Source organism: Ochotona princeps, chromosome 13 (genome assembly GCF_030435755.1).
Source record: "Ochotona princeps isolate mOchPri1 chromosome 13, mOchPri1.hap1, whole genome shotgun sequence".
In the NCBI taxonomy this organism is placed as follows: Eukaryota; Metazoa; Chordata; class Mammalia; order Lagomorpha; family Ochotonidae; genus Ochotona; species Ochotona princeps.
The window spans coordinates 58,105,105-58,118,176 of NC_080844.1; the positions used below are offsets into that span (position 1 = coordinate 58,105,105).

The following is a 13,072-nucleotide window of genomic DNA, read 5'->3' on the forward strand; positions in this document are numbered from 1 at the left end:
CCAGTCCCCCTGGGGACTCCCTGTCAGTCTCCAGTCCACCATAAAAGGATGCCTACAGCCCTGCACTTGTAATGTAACACTAATGGCAGGATGGCAAAAAGCACTGTGCCCAGGCTCTGTCTACAGCATGGAGCTAGGCAGGGCGCTCTTACTGGGCTGTCCTCTGGTTATAATGTCACAGGATCAGCTTACATCTTTCTATTCTGCCTCTCTCCATATTGGGGCAAATTCAAGAAACAAAATACATGAGAGAACAGTGTGTGTTCATTCACGGTTAACTTGCTTGATTAGTCAAATATTCAGACAAGAAGCAATTAGGAGCTGTAATTTAGAAAATTATGCCCAATTAACAATAAAATGATGCCAAACAACATACTTTAAAAGATGTTTTGGCTCGGGGTGGGGGTTCAGGGTGTGTTGTAGAGTGAACACTAAGCAATGATGCAGTAAAGATGACTTGAGGAGAGAGAGCTCGGAAGGAAAACACTGGTTTTCTCGAGATGTGCCTGCAAACGCCAATGTGTCGGAGCAACAGCAAAGACTCGTCCCCGACGAGAAGTGCATGAAGCCCGTCCCACACACAGATCCTCATCACCATCAGATGATGTTTATTAAGCCTCATTCTCCTGGGCATTTATGGACAGCTGAGTGCAGCCCTGTGATGGTTGTGTGACTCTGGCGGAAGCCAGGCTTTGATAGAAAACTCCACAGACTGGAGCTGGGCTTTTGTTCACCTTGTGGCTAGGAGGTGGAGCTCTCGTGGTGTTGCAAAAACAAAATAAACAGAACACAGTGGAAAATGCTTTCCTGTTTTCATTTTAAACATATATGGTTTTAGTAGATAGAGAAAAGTATCCTAGAAAATATGGGAAAGCCGAGTAGATTCCCGACACCGATGGAGTGAGCATCAGCATTACTGATGAAGATCCCATTGGATTTTTCCCAAGTGCGCCCAGTGACATTCTGGGGGAGCACTTCCCTTTTGCACAGATGAAGAACAGAAGGGTTCAGAGAGGCTGTGACCTGCCTCAGTTTCCTCAGCCGGGAGTGGCAAGGCTGAGATTTGAACTTAGTCAATCTGACTTCAAAACCCATTTGCACTGACGTCCTGCTGTACGCTCTAATGGTTACCCTCATTATCCTGGATTCAATCCTCAGAAACGACTCTTACCACTAAGAGCTAAGGAAGATACTAAAACGTACAATATCAAGCTCAGAACTGGGCACTGGTATGGTAGTTCAGTGAGTTAAATCTGTTACCTGTGTGTGACACTCTCATCCCACATGGGCCCTGGTATGAGTCCTGGCTCTTCCACTTCCAATCCAGCTCCCTGCCAATGTGCCTGGGAGAGCAGCGTGTGATGGCCTGAGTGCCTGGGCCCTGCTACCCACATGGGAGACACAGATGGAGTTCCAGGCTTCTGGCTTCAGCCTGCTCCAGTCATGGCAGTTCTAGTCATTTGGGGAGTGAACAGGGAGATAAAAGAATTCCCCAATTTGCCTTTCAATTAAACAAATACATGTTTAAAATGAATAACAAAGCTTGGTGTCACACTACCAGCACATATACGAAACTGCTGCATGCAGCCTAGACCCAGCACAGGGCTCACAAAGGGACAGAGCACCGGAGGTCCTCACAAAACTCACCCCGAAACTGGAAACAACTTGTGCTGCTGTGACTGCTGTGCAAAGTCAAAGGTGAAGCTAGGAGAACCCCAATGTCTGCGACTGCTCTCAGACATTCCCATCTGGGGGTGGCTCCTCTCAGGCCTGAGGCACAAGGGATAAAGGGATGGGATGCTGTGGGTTGAATTTTACTGCACAAAGCAGGCATAGTGGTGCCGAGGTCTAAGGATAAAAGGCCAGCAGCTTTATTTATAGTTTGCAATCTAAGTGTGTCCAGAGGTATCCTCATAGGTTACCCAGAGCGAGAGCACATTTATAGCCGTGAGGGTACAAATGCCCCACTCCTTTTTATTAAACATGTTTATTACCCAGCAATTGGGTTAAGCAATTGTACAACAGCTGAATTACTCTCCTTCTGGCTTTGCTGCTCTCTGGAACACAGGATCAGGTGGCCTAATGGTTCTTTCCAGAACTGAGGGAGGCCTACTCTGTCCACCCCTAACCTGAAGTTATGCTTTGAGGAAAGTGGCCAAAGAAAGATACTTCAGACAAGATATCATTTCAAACAGCTAATCATTAACAGCTGGTTCAATCTACGGCCTATTTCTACAAGGCAGCACACCTATTTGAAGCCCAAATCCACTGCCCAGATGAATCTTGGAGCAAAGGTCATCGAAGGCCTCCTCAGCCCAGACCACCCGGAAGGAAAAAACAATGATAAAGATGGTTAGTGTGTGGTGGCTGAGTTTCTGTGCTGAAGGATTTTAATTTAATGATTATAACTCTCCCAGGCAATAGTGCTCACCATTCCCATATTACTGATGACAAATCCAAGGATCAAAGAGATTAAAGCACTCTCCAAGCATCTTCTCAGGAGGGTTTGTTTTTCACTGGAGCCAGAAGCCCCACTCTTCAGCGTTGTCTAAGATAACTCCTCAGTACTACAGTCTCCCTTAACAAAGACAGCTCTGACACCTGACCATTTGCTGGTGGCCTATTGTTTGCATGATCCTTTGTCCAGTTTGGCAGTCAATGCTGTGCAAGTCCGCTCTCTGTTCCTGTAAGATCATGGTTCTGCCGGCTCCCAGTCCAGGACTGGGCAGCCCCACTGTCCTCTGACAGAGGCAGATGGCAATGGTGACATACCTGAGGGGAAGGATCACAGCGTGAGCTGGGCTTGATGCAGCTTTTATAGCAACTCTGCAGAAAGAGGGTGCTACCTTCCCGGGGCACACTCTAAACACCCAGTAGGCCCACCCCCTGGAAGACTACACTGGAATTAAATGTTTATCATCTTAGTAGCATCAGCTGATGATGAGGTTTAACATCCTGCATGAGCTCAGAATCACACTCAAACCAAGGCATCCTGCCCTCCGGTTTTCCTTAACTCATGGTCTTCGCACTTAGAACACACAACCACAGTCTCTGTTTTACTAGAACTACATTACCCTGAAATGTTTCACTTGGAGTAAGATGAATGATGGCTGTTGCCTCCTATCTCCACAGGATCACAGTCAGTAAGAGCTGTTCATCTCTACTGTAACAGAGTGAGAACAGGCCATGAGCCCAGGGTCTCTGGACAGCACTCCAAGGGACCAAGAGCTCAGCCACACAGGATCCCAATCTCTGGAGAGCACTCTAGTGGGGCAAGAGTTCAGCAACACAGGACTTAACCTGTGGCTGTTCCTGTGAAATGAAACAAGTCTCTTACCCAAGCTGGTCTTCCCAACAATCACGTTGCACTCAGAGGTCTTGGGACAAGCTCCCCATGGAGTACCCCATAAGCTACGCCAGTCACCTTGTGTGTGGTCTTGGTCCAGGACCACCTCTTTGAACTTTAGCTCCTAGACAACATGACTCTGGAAACTTCTAGAAATCAAACAAGGACTATAATATCAATGGTAATATGAGATAGTACCTTCTCCCAGTGCTATATGCCAACACTTTTTTATATTTAATGACAGAATAAAATTCAAGTATAATGTATTTTTGCCAATCATTTCACAGAATGATGAGGTCTGCATTATTTGCAGGTGCTCATAAAAGGCTGTTTGTGGAGCTGGGGGTTGAGGCAGTGTGACCAAGAGGCTGTCCAAAAGTGAAAATCCTTCTTGAGAGAGCCCATTGACTGCTTTTTGGACTCAAGGTTCTTTGGCATGGCTGCTGTTTGCCTTGTGTTTGGCAAATAGGTTTATTGTAGCTAGAGGAGATGAGGGATAAAGGAATACCAATAGAGGAAAATTGGAAGTCAGATGCATTGCCCTGTGGAGCGCATCTAGCTACTCTGTGGTTAAAAAAAAAAACAAATCCCATGACCTGCCTTTGTTGAAAAGGTGACACATGGGTTCACTGAAGGTGAGCAATAGATTCTGATAAAGACTACTTTTCTAAGTCATTAAATTGGTTTTTAGGAACTTTACACTCTCCTTCATTTGAACAATTATTAAACTATAAAACAGAATTGCACAACTGCTAAAACCATAATCTGAAATTTTACAGCCAGCTATAAAATGCTATGTTATTAAACTATACCAAAGATGCTCAAGCCCATTACAACTTTTTAGATGAATTATAAAAAACCCTTTATTGGTGATACAGTATACTTAAATTACAGTATTTTGCATTCTAACAATGTGTTGAACCAATGATTGCAGAAATGGATTAAGAGTGTAGAAGTCTCCATTCTGAGAATAGCCACTCCCCCAGGCAGGCCAGCATCTGATCATTGACCTTTGCCCACGTCCCTGCCAACCACACACCTAACCAACAGTCACGGCCTCTCGTTAGGCACTGTAGCAGTGACCTGAGAACTGGACCTCACAGTTACAGCCACCAGCCTCCACAACGAGACATGTTCTGTTTCTAACAAAAACATCACAACTACACGGGATACAAGGCGACATTTCAATACAGAGGTATAGTAATGACCTGTGATACTGTGCTGACCACACAGCAGGGCCACTGATATCCGTGGCCTCCATCAGTTTCTTAGTGTTGGGTCATAAATGAGGTTTTTAAATACAAGGTGTTTAGCTACCAAGCACCTGCTACTCACATGTTGCACACCTATGATGTACGGGGATCCATATATGTATCTGCTATGAAGGCTGGTGCCACTCAGACCATGAAAGCTTCCACTTCCAGTGGGGTTTGAAGACAAAACACAGTGGCAGCATTCATGGAGGAACACCCAAGACGGATCTCTTCCAGCGCTTTCCTAGCTGACGGGCTTTGGAAGTGCTCTCTAGAGCTATTCCAGAAAGTGTTTTTTCAGTTGCCTCTTTCCTCCCAGGGCTCATGTGGGTGGATTTTGGATGCTTAGCCTCCCTCTGAGCTCATCTACTGGCACCAAAAATGGCAGCCACTTCATGCTGGGAGTAGCTGGGTGCACCACAAAGACCCCAAGGCCACTTGGCTGCGTGATCCAGAGCTCTGCCATGAGGCTTCTAGCTGGGCCCAGGGTGGCAGCGCGTGGGGCTTGCAACTTAGTACTTACACTAGGGAAGACCCCCTACCCAGCTCATTTCTCCTGGAAAACAAACTCACTCTGGGCAGGAGAGCATTAGGCAAAGGAAATGTTAGGTGTAGCCAAGAATTGTCTATTTTTTTAATGAGACAAAAACAACAGTGGGTGCTAGAGAAAATTCAGCATGTGGGTAATTTCCATGTGGCAATTATGGAACCCCCACAAAGACCATAAACCAAATGTCACCAAAATCATGCAATTCTGAGACCATGCTCTTAAACAAAAAGCACAGGCAGTCATATCCAGGTTGCCATAGTCAATGGATTCTGTGTGTACGCAAAGGACTCGACTCAGTGCCAACATGTCTGGTACAAGCCTTCTGATCTTCCTCAATCCCACTCCTTCTGGGATGTTCCCTTCCTCCAAGCCAGCAATGAGGAACCTCATGGGGGTTTGCTCTAAACACTCATCCACTGTGGTCCTTTGCACGAAATCTACAAACCAATCAACTGACCAAACAAAAATTATCACTATTCCCAAACCCTAAAAGCCAGACAAGTGACCAAAAAAAAAAAAAAAAAAAGCCATCACTCAACAAGATGCTGTCAAGTCTTGGGAGGCTATAACCCCCCCAAATGATGCCAGCAAGCCTCTAAGCCCAAGTCAACACCGCCTGGGATGCTGTCTGTGGTGATCATCTGCAGACCTGTGTTGCTGTTAGAAGACCAAAAGATCGTAATGTGGGTGAAAGCGTGGGTCCCTCCCCAGCTCCTATGTGGAAGCCCTAATCCCCAGTGTAATGGTATCAGGTGGGGGAGCTCTAAGATGTGGACGTGAATGGGGTCCTGAGGGGGGAGCCTCCATGGTGATGGCGGCACTCTCAGTAGGAGAGACCAGAGATCTCTTCCACATGAGGATACAGCCAGGTGGGACTACCCTGCAACCTAGAAGATTGCCTTCATCGGAAACCCAGTCTGTCTGCCCAATGATCTTCAACTTCCCAGCCTGTAGAATACTGAGAAATCACTTTCTGTTGCTCAAGCCAACCAGTCTAATAGTATTCCCATGGTGTCTAAGCCAGGGGCCATCCAGGGGCATATGGTGATGCGGTAACTCGGGAATGAGGCTAGACTTCAGCAAAACCAACCATGGGTCACAGCACTCAGACCCCGAGTCACAGGAAGCTGCACTGGAACTTCTCACCCCCATGAGTGGCTAGAGGCCTCAGAGGCTAGAACAGACACAGTATTTGGTCCTGAAGACAGGGAGTCCATCCATCATGCCAATGCAATGAGACCCCAATAACAACATCTCTGGACACTGAGCTGGGTGGTGCTCCCTGACTGGCGAACACATCAATGCAGCAAGAGGATGTTGTACCGCAGCTGGCATCACACACAGTGAGTTCAGCCTGGGCTTGCAACATTGGCAACCCACATTGCTCAAGTCCCTGCAACTCTGCTTCTGATCCAGCCTCCTGTTCATGCACCTGGGAAGAGAGCAGACACTAGCCCAAGCACTTGGTCCTCTGCTATCCACAAGACAGGGCTGGACTGAATTTGTGGCTTCTGGTTCTAGCCTAACCCAGGCCTGCCTGGTACAGCCATTTGGGGACTAATCCAGCTGACAGAGGTCTCTCCCTCTCTGTATTACTCTCCCTTTCAAACAAAAGAATATAAGAGAAATATTAGAGAACAGAAGCTCCAACTGAGCATCCCTGTCCCCCAGTCCTGTTCTTTGCATCTCTTCACTTGGCTATTTACAACTCACATTCTCTGGAACAAAACTTTCCTAAATCTTAGTGACGCCAACTTGAAAAGGCTGTGGGAATTTCTGAATTTGTAATCATATTGTCAGAAATACAGGTGGCCTGGGAACACAGAGGCACTCTTCTCGGGGGCCTGGCCATAACTAGTGGATTCTGACGCTGGCTTCAATTGGTTGGCATCAGAATTGAGTTGTCCTGTGGTATACCAGCTGGTATCAGAATAAGCATCATTTCTTTCTGCTAGTTTATGAACCAGTCTAACACTTCAATCTGCCAGATGTTGTGTACAAGAATTTAGGGACTGATTTAATCTATAGTGATTAATAAAGTTACCCAGAAACAAACTGTTCAAAGCACTCTGATGCAGGTAATGCATTGTAGCTGTTTAAAACATACAGATGGAAGAGCGACTCCTTTGCCATCTCTCCTCTGCTGATCAGACCTCTCTCTCTCTCTCTCTGGGCCTCGGGTTTTTTGTCTGAAAAATGGGAAGAACAGTCCTGATCTCATGAGGTCACCATGAGGATGACCCTTGGAGGTGCTCTGTACACACCTGCTGCAAGTTACAACGCTGAGATGACATGTTATCCAAGCCAATTGGTCCTGGATCTGTCGTAAACTTGGATAATTGACAGTTTCCCAAAGTGGAGTCTGGGGACCACTATGGCGTTATGTTGGGTGACAGATAAATCTTCCTTATTGCTTTTTGTGCACCCATATTGATTTTAACATACAGAGCCAGCACAGTGAATGCATGATTTCATCTAGGCAATGATCAGCACCACAGGAGTGCAAAGGCACATGTGTGTGCATAAGTATGTCTCATGAATGTAAAAACAAATCTGAACCACCTAACTGGATGCTTGGTGTGCAGATTTGGGAAAGACCGCACAGTCCTGGTCACCATAGCTGCAGGGCAGGGCCAGTCCTCGGACACCTCTGCAACCAGGTGTGTTTCCTGTTAACAATTGTGTCTCCTCTTCTCAGTGTCAGCGTTGGTTAAACAGATGTGGCACACAATGCCACTCTGGTAAGCTGGCTGCAGGACCTGCAGGATCTGACTAGGACTAGCAGTTTCAAGCAGCGTGCTGTTAGGATGGAACTCCCAGGAGACTCCCTCTGGGCAGAGGCATGAATTTGGAACATCTCTCATCCCTCGAGAGCGGGCCTTTCTTTGTTGACTTCGGTTTACCTTCATTTTTGGCCTGGTGTCCAAAGAACATTCCTCCATCTCCCCTCCTCTCTTTGTGATTCCCTACTGCGACCGATCTTAGAACTGGCAGGATAACATTTGTCTCAAACCTTTCCTACAAATTAAGAAGGCAAAAAAAAAAAAAATACAAAGGGCTTTCTCTTTTTTCCTTCACTGCTCCTCGCCCCTGGGAACGGGCCATTTGCAGAGCCACAGCAACCTGAGTCAAAGCTCTAAGGCATCTTACAAATGTGATGTATTCATCACAGGATGAGCCATATTTTGCAGCCTGCGAGCAGACACAGTAAGAAATGTGCTCTGAGTCGCACAGCAAGTCAGGGCTCTTCCTTGGATCCAGCTAACTCCAAAGCCCCTTCTCCTCCCAACAAACCAAATCCTCGGCTGTCAACCATAAGTTAAGAGGAAAACAGAGGCAGCCCCTTGGAGTAGCTCCACTCCACAGAGAGGAGTAGAGTCAGAGTAGGTGATAAAACTTCTAACCCAAGCCAACAGCCTGGGGGTGGAAATAAGTCCTGGCTCTCCCTCTGCACTTGCACGTTCGCCGGCCCCTGCCCTCCCAGCAGGCCAGGGACCCTGTGCGAAATCCTCCCCAGCCCAGCCTCACTCACAAGAGCCTCTTCTCCAGTAGATTAACGGGATGCCAAAGCACCCCATTGCTTGGCCAGCATAAATTGCAAGAAAAACATTTAGAATATTGATTAAGTGCTTCATGCTAGAAGATTTAAATTTACCTCCTGTATTTCCAGGATTAGCTGACATAATGGGGTCAGTCTGCTGGCACAAATGATTTACAGGACACCCATTGGCAGCTCTCCTTTTAAAACGCGACACTTGAAATTTTCACTTGGTCACAGCCAGCAAACAGCTTCCTGGTATTCAGCAGGTTTAGATAATATCCTTCCAACCTCTTTGAGACTTTTGGAGTCTGGACCTGAGGTTTTAAATCATTTCTGACCCAGTCTGGACTTTCTGGAACATCTGGACTTCATTTGGGTCTGAGGAGTACTTGCGGGGGGGTTGGGCGAGTAGATGGGTAAGGGGTTGGCTTATATATAGATTATTTTCAAGATACTAGTACACAGTAAGCACAGATTAAAAGATGAAGTCTGTCCTCTCCTCCATCCTCCAGCTTCATTTTGTAAGTGTCAAGCCCATTTCTAGAGGCTTGACTCTGCTCCTGGAGGAGAAATGTTTCAGGCTTTGCTGGGAAGCTGGGAAGCTGTGGCCCTTAGATGGAAAGCCTCCACCTGCCGGCTGCCTGCACAGGGGCTGCAGTGTGCCTGCTCTGACCCCTTAGGGCTCAGGCAGAGGCTGTGTCCAGCCTGCAGGGCAAGGAGGCTTTGGCAAGAAGCATCCTCACAGGGGCTATCCAGTGGCCATCTCTGCGACAACTGGACAAGTCACTTTGTTGGTTCCCTTTGAGGGCCCTGCCAGACAAGGAGAGGGCACCCAGACTACAGCTCTACAGTGGCCATCCCTCCACGACCCATTACAGTTGGATTTTATCTGGACTTTGGATGTAGCTTGCACCACTTTTTTGAGCTTTCCTGCACTGCCTGCAGCTGTCTTCCACCCAGACTGCCAGCAGTGCGGCTGGGGGTGGGTCCCCTGACCCCTCATATACTTTCGGAGGAAGGAGGTGAACAGAGGCAGAGCCACTGGCTCTGTAGCACCCAGTCTCAGTTACAGTCGGACCACCTGTTCCTCAGGTTCTGCAGATCCCACCAACCCTGAGTGCAGAATTTTTGAAAAAAGAAAAATCCCTGTCATTATTCTCCAAACAATACCATGTTCACACTGTATTCGGTGTTAAAGTAATCTAGACACAGTTTGTACAGGGAGGTATGGGTAGGTCATAAACAAACACTGAGGCACTTGCATCCACGGCGTCTGGCATCTGCAGGGGGGTCTGGACCCCATTCCCACTGTCACCAAGGACAGCCTTACTCTGTTTGACCATGGACACCAGAGGCCTGCAAACACCACTTGAAGTGCTGCCAGTTGCCAGTGGTAAGCAGTGCACAATGCTACAAAGTGGAAATTTCTCCAACACTGACTTGTACTGCCAAAGATATTTGCTTTAAGTGACAAGTCCAGTCCATTTGGTTTAAATGCCCTGAGCTTTTTTCCAGATACTAGACCACTCAAGTGCATGGAAGATGAAGTAATTGGTAGAATTATCCATCTTTCTTTGTCTTCCACGTGACCACTTTGCACAAGTGAAGGGAATAGGCCAACAATAGCACAGCCTGTGTCACGCTTGTTACTGATATGACTGCCAATTAGTTCTGACATGGGAGCTTGGCAGGCTACCCAAAACCTGGTATTTTGTCACCTCAGGGGGTGAGCACTTGGTCATTTCGATGACATTTCCTACCAGTCCGTCAATCTCCCTTCTTTGAAGCCAAAACTTTCCTGGGGACCATAGAAGAGGCTTGGATTCTCCACATCCAGGACCTGCGGTCTCCAAGCCGAATGGCATTGGGTGTGCTGCCAATTACATTCTGAGGCTGACTTTCAAAAATGTTTACTCTTAGTTCTTCCCTTCCAAGAGGGAAATCAATCTGAAATGTTAAGCCAGATCCTCTAGTTCCCGGGAGTCCCCCTTATTATTGCGAATTTTTAAATATTGCGAGAGGGCACCCCTCAGGGGAACCAAATTTTTGAGCTGCCAGATACAGTTGCCTTCCCGGGAATCTGTTACCAGTGGATCCCAAGCCATTTTAAATTGCTTGTATTCTGAGTAATGATACATGTAGCTGGGACAAATGCCACCCAGGACATTGCTAGGACCCCTGGAAACTGGCATTTCATCTGGAGTCAGCAGGGCTAATAAGGGTTGGACAGAAGGGTGGGAATGGGTCTCCTGGGAGCCTGGAAGGAACCCTAAGTCAGCATGCTTATTAGCATCTCATCCTCCGTCCTCTGGGCCCAGATGACCCCTTGGACCACTATGCACACAGGTCGACCTGAAAACAATGTCGCCCTGCAGCGATGGTGCTGCTACACCTGCGGTCCTCCCCTTCTCTGGCTCCTGGAATCGAGCCTCAAAGGACTCGATTGGCTTGGCTTCTGCTGTCTTCATTCTGCCCACAGCCCGTCAAGAAGAAGCAGGCCACTTGACTATCTCAAAACCAGCTTCTCCTATCCTGCTGCTCTGTTCTTTACTGCTTCCTCCTGCTCCTCCTCCTCTGTGATCTGGAGAAAGAGCTCCAGGCAACGGACAGCCACAGCACCAAGGCCCAAGCACACAGGCCTCGGCGTTGGGAACCTTCCTGGGCACCTCTGGCTCACCCGCCCCCTTTGCAAACAGGAGGGACGTGTGCCACAGCTGGAGGCCAAGGCTGCTGTGAGCAGCTGTGCACAGGCTGCAGCTCCTCGGCACACCCCCAGCAAGGCACAGCATCACCATGTTGTTTTATACAGAGTCTGCACGGCCAAGTAAGAGGGTAAGGATCACAAAGGACACTTGAAAGCATCATTCAAGAATGTTCCTTCTGCCCCATACAATCCTCTCACCTGCTGCAGGCCACACCGAGAGGCTGAGGCTCACAGAGACTGGTATACTGATGAATGCCACGAGGACAGGGCGGATAAGAGCAGAGCCTGCCACAGATCAGGATGCAAAGCCTGGGTTCTTACCCTCCGTCTCACAAGTCCACTCCTGGGCTCAGGCAGCAAGCTGCCTTAGCATCAAGTCAAGGCTTGCTGGAACTCTCCCAGGGAGCACAAGCATCCGTACATCGCATCTACCACCAGGCTGAGTGCAGGCCACGCCTCTCTCCCTGTGAGCCCCGCAGCTCACATGCCCCTCATTGAAGACAAACAGCCGACTTGAGATAAACATCACGCCTGCGTTTTACTTTTGCCTTTGTGTTTACAAAGCAGAGTTGCTACCACTCACCCAGGGGGAAGAAAGGCACAGTGTCTGGGGGATCGAGTGCACGTGTGTTCCCTGACGTTGCCAGGGCAACCCTGCGGTGGTACGCACAGTCCTCCAGGCAGGGCAGGCTGCTCGCCAGATCCGTGCTGGAGGCACAACAGTGGCAGCACGGCCAAGCTGAGCATCGTTACTCAGGAAGCCCGATCGGGAGATGGAAAGGGCCTGGGAGGTAGGGACCCCCTCCTGTGGCTGACTGACCCCTCTCTGGCTCAGGGTGGGAGACATGAATTTCATGAGCTTTCCATCAACTGAGCCTGACTTTTAAACAATGTGTACAGGCTGCATCTTGCCTACTATTCCAAGTTCACTGCCAAATGACTTGCGGGTTAGGCTTTTGAATGAAGTTTCCAAGCACAGACGGGACTTAAAGAGTAGACTTGTTCCCATAGTGGTCTTCTTTGCACCTGCTATGGCCACGGCTTGACGATGCTTTGCAGAAAAGCAGCCCCTGCCACCATCATCACTCTCCCTAGGTTCCTTCACTGATGCCAGAATCTGGGTGGGTGCAAAGGGTACCCTAGGGTAGAGACAAAGCAGCAGTCCCACTCCCTGTCTGGCTCTGCCACTGCCTCACTTCCCTGCTCTGCGACCTAGGCCCTGCTGCAATATGAGGAGGCAGATGTCACAGGAGGCCCTTGGCCACCCCCTACTCCTGGCATCCTCACACAGTGCAGGGAGATGCTGCGTGCTCAGGAAAGGCTGGGAGTGTCTGCAGTACAGCCATGCTGGGGGTGTTCTCTCTCTGCTTTCTCCTGTGGGAAAGACAGTTCAGAGGTGAAGCCCCAGGGGGACCAAGGATAGAGAACAAAGCCCGGATGAATGCAGGACATCCAAGACGAGCAGTTTTGCGGCCTCCAGGGCAAGCAAGGCTCTGGCTAATGGTGGCTCAGTGAGAATTCAGGGAGGTAGGAAGAATGGATGTTCCCCAATGACAAGTGTGATGGGAATGGCAGTGTGCTTGGCATCCAGGCCACGTATGGGTACCTTGGCACATGCGGCTGGAGGCAGAGGTCACCGCCACCCCCAGAAACACAGGAAGCATCAGGAAAAGAATGA

At 48.6% G+C, this 13,072-nt stretch overlaps 1 protein-coding gene across 2 annotated transcripts in view; it reads right to left on the bottom strand.

The window, feature by feature from the left end:
* The window catches only part of GFRA1 (GDNF family receptor alpha 1), a 195,513-nt gene that overhangs the window by 9,153 nt on the left and 173,288 nt on the right, over positions 1–13,072 (bottom strand). The window lies entirely within an intron of this gene.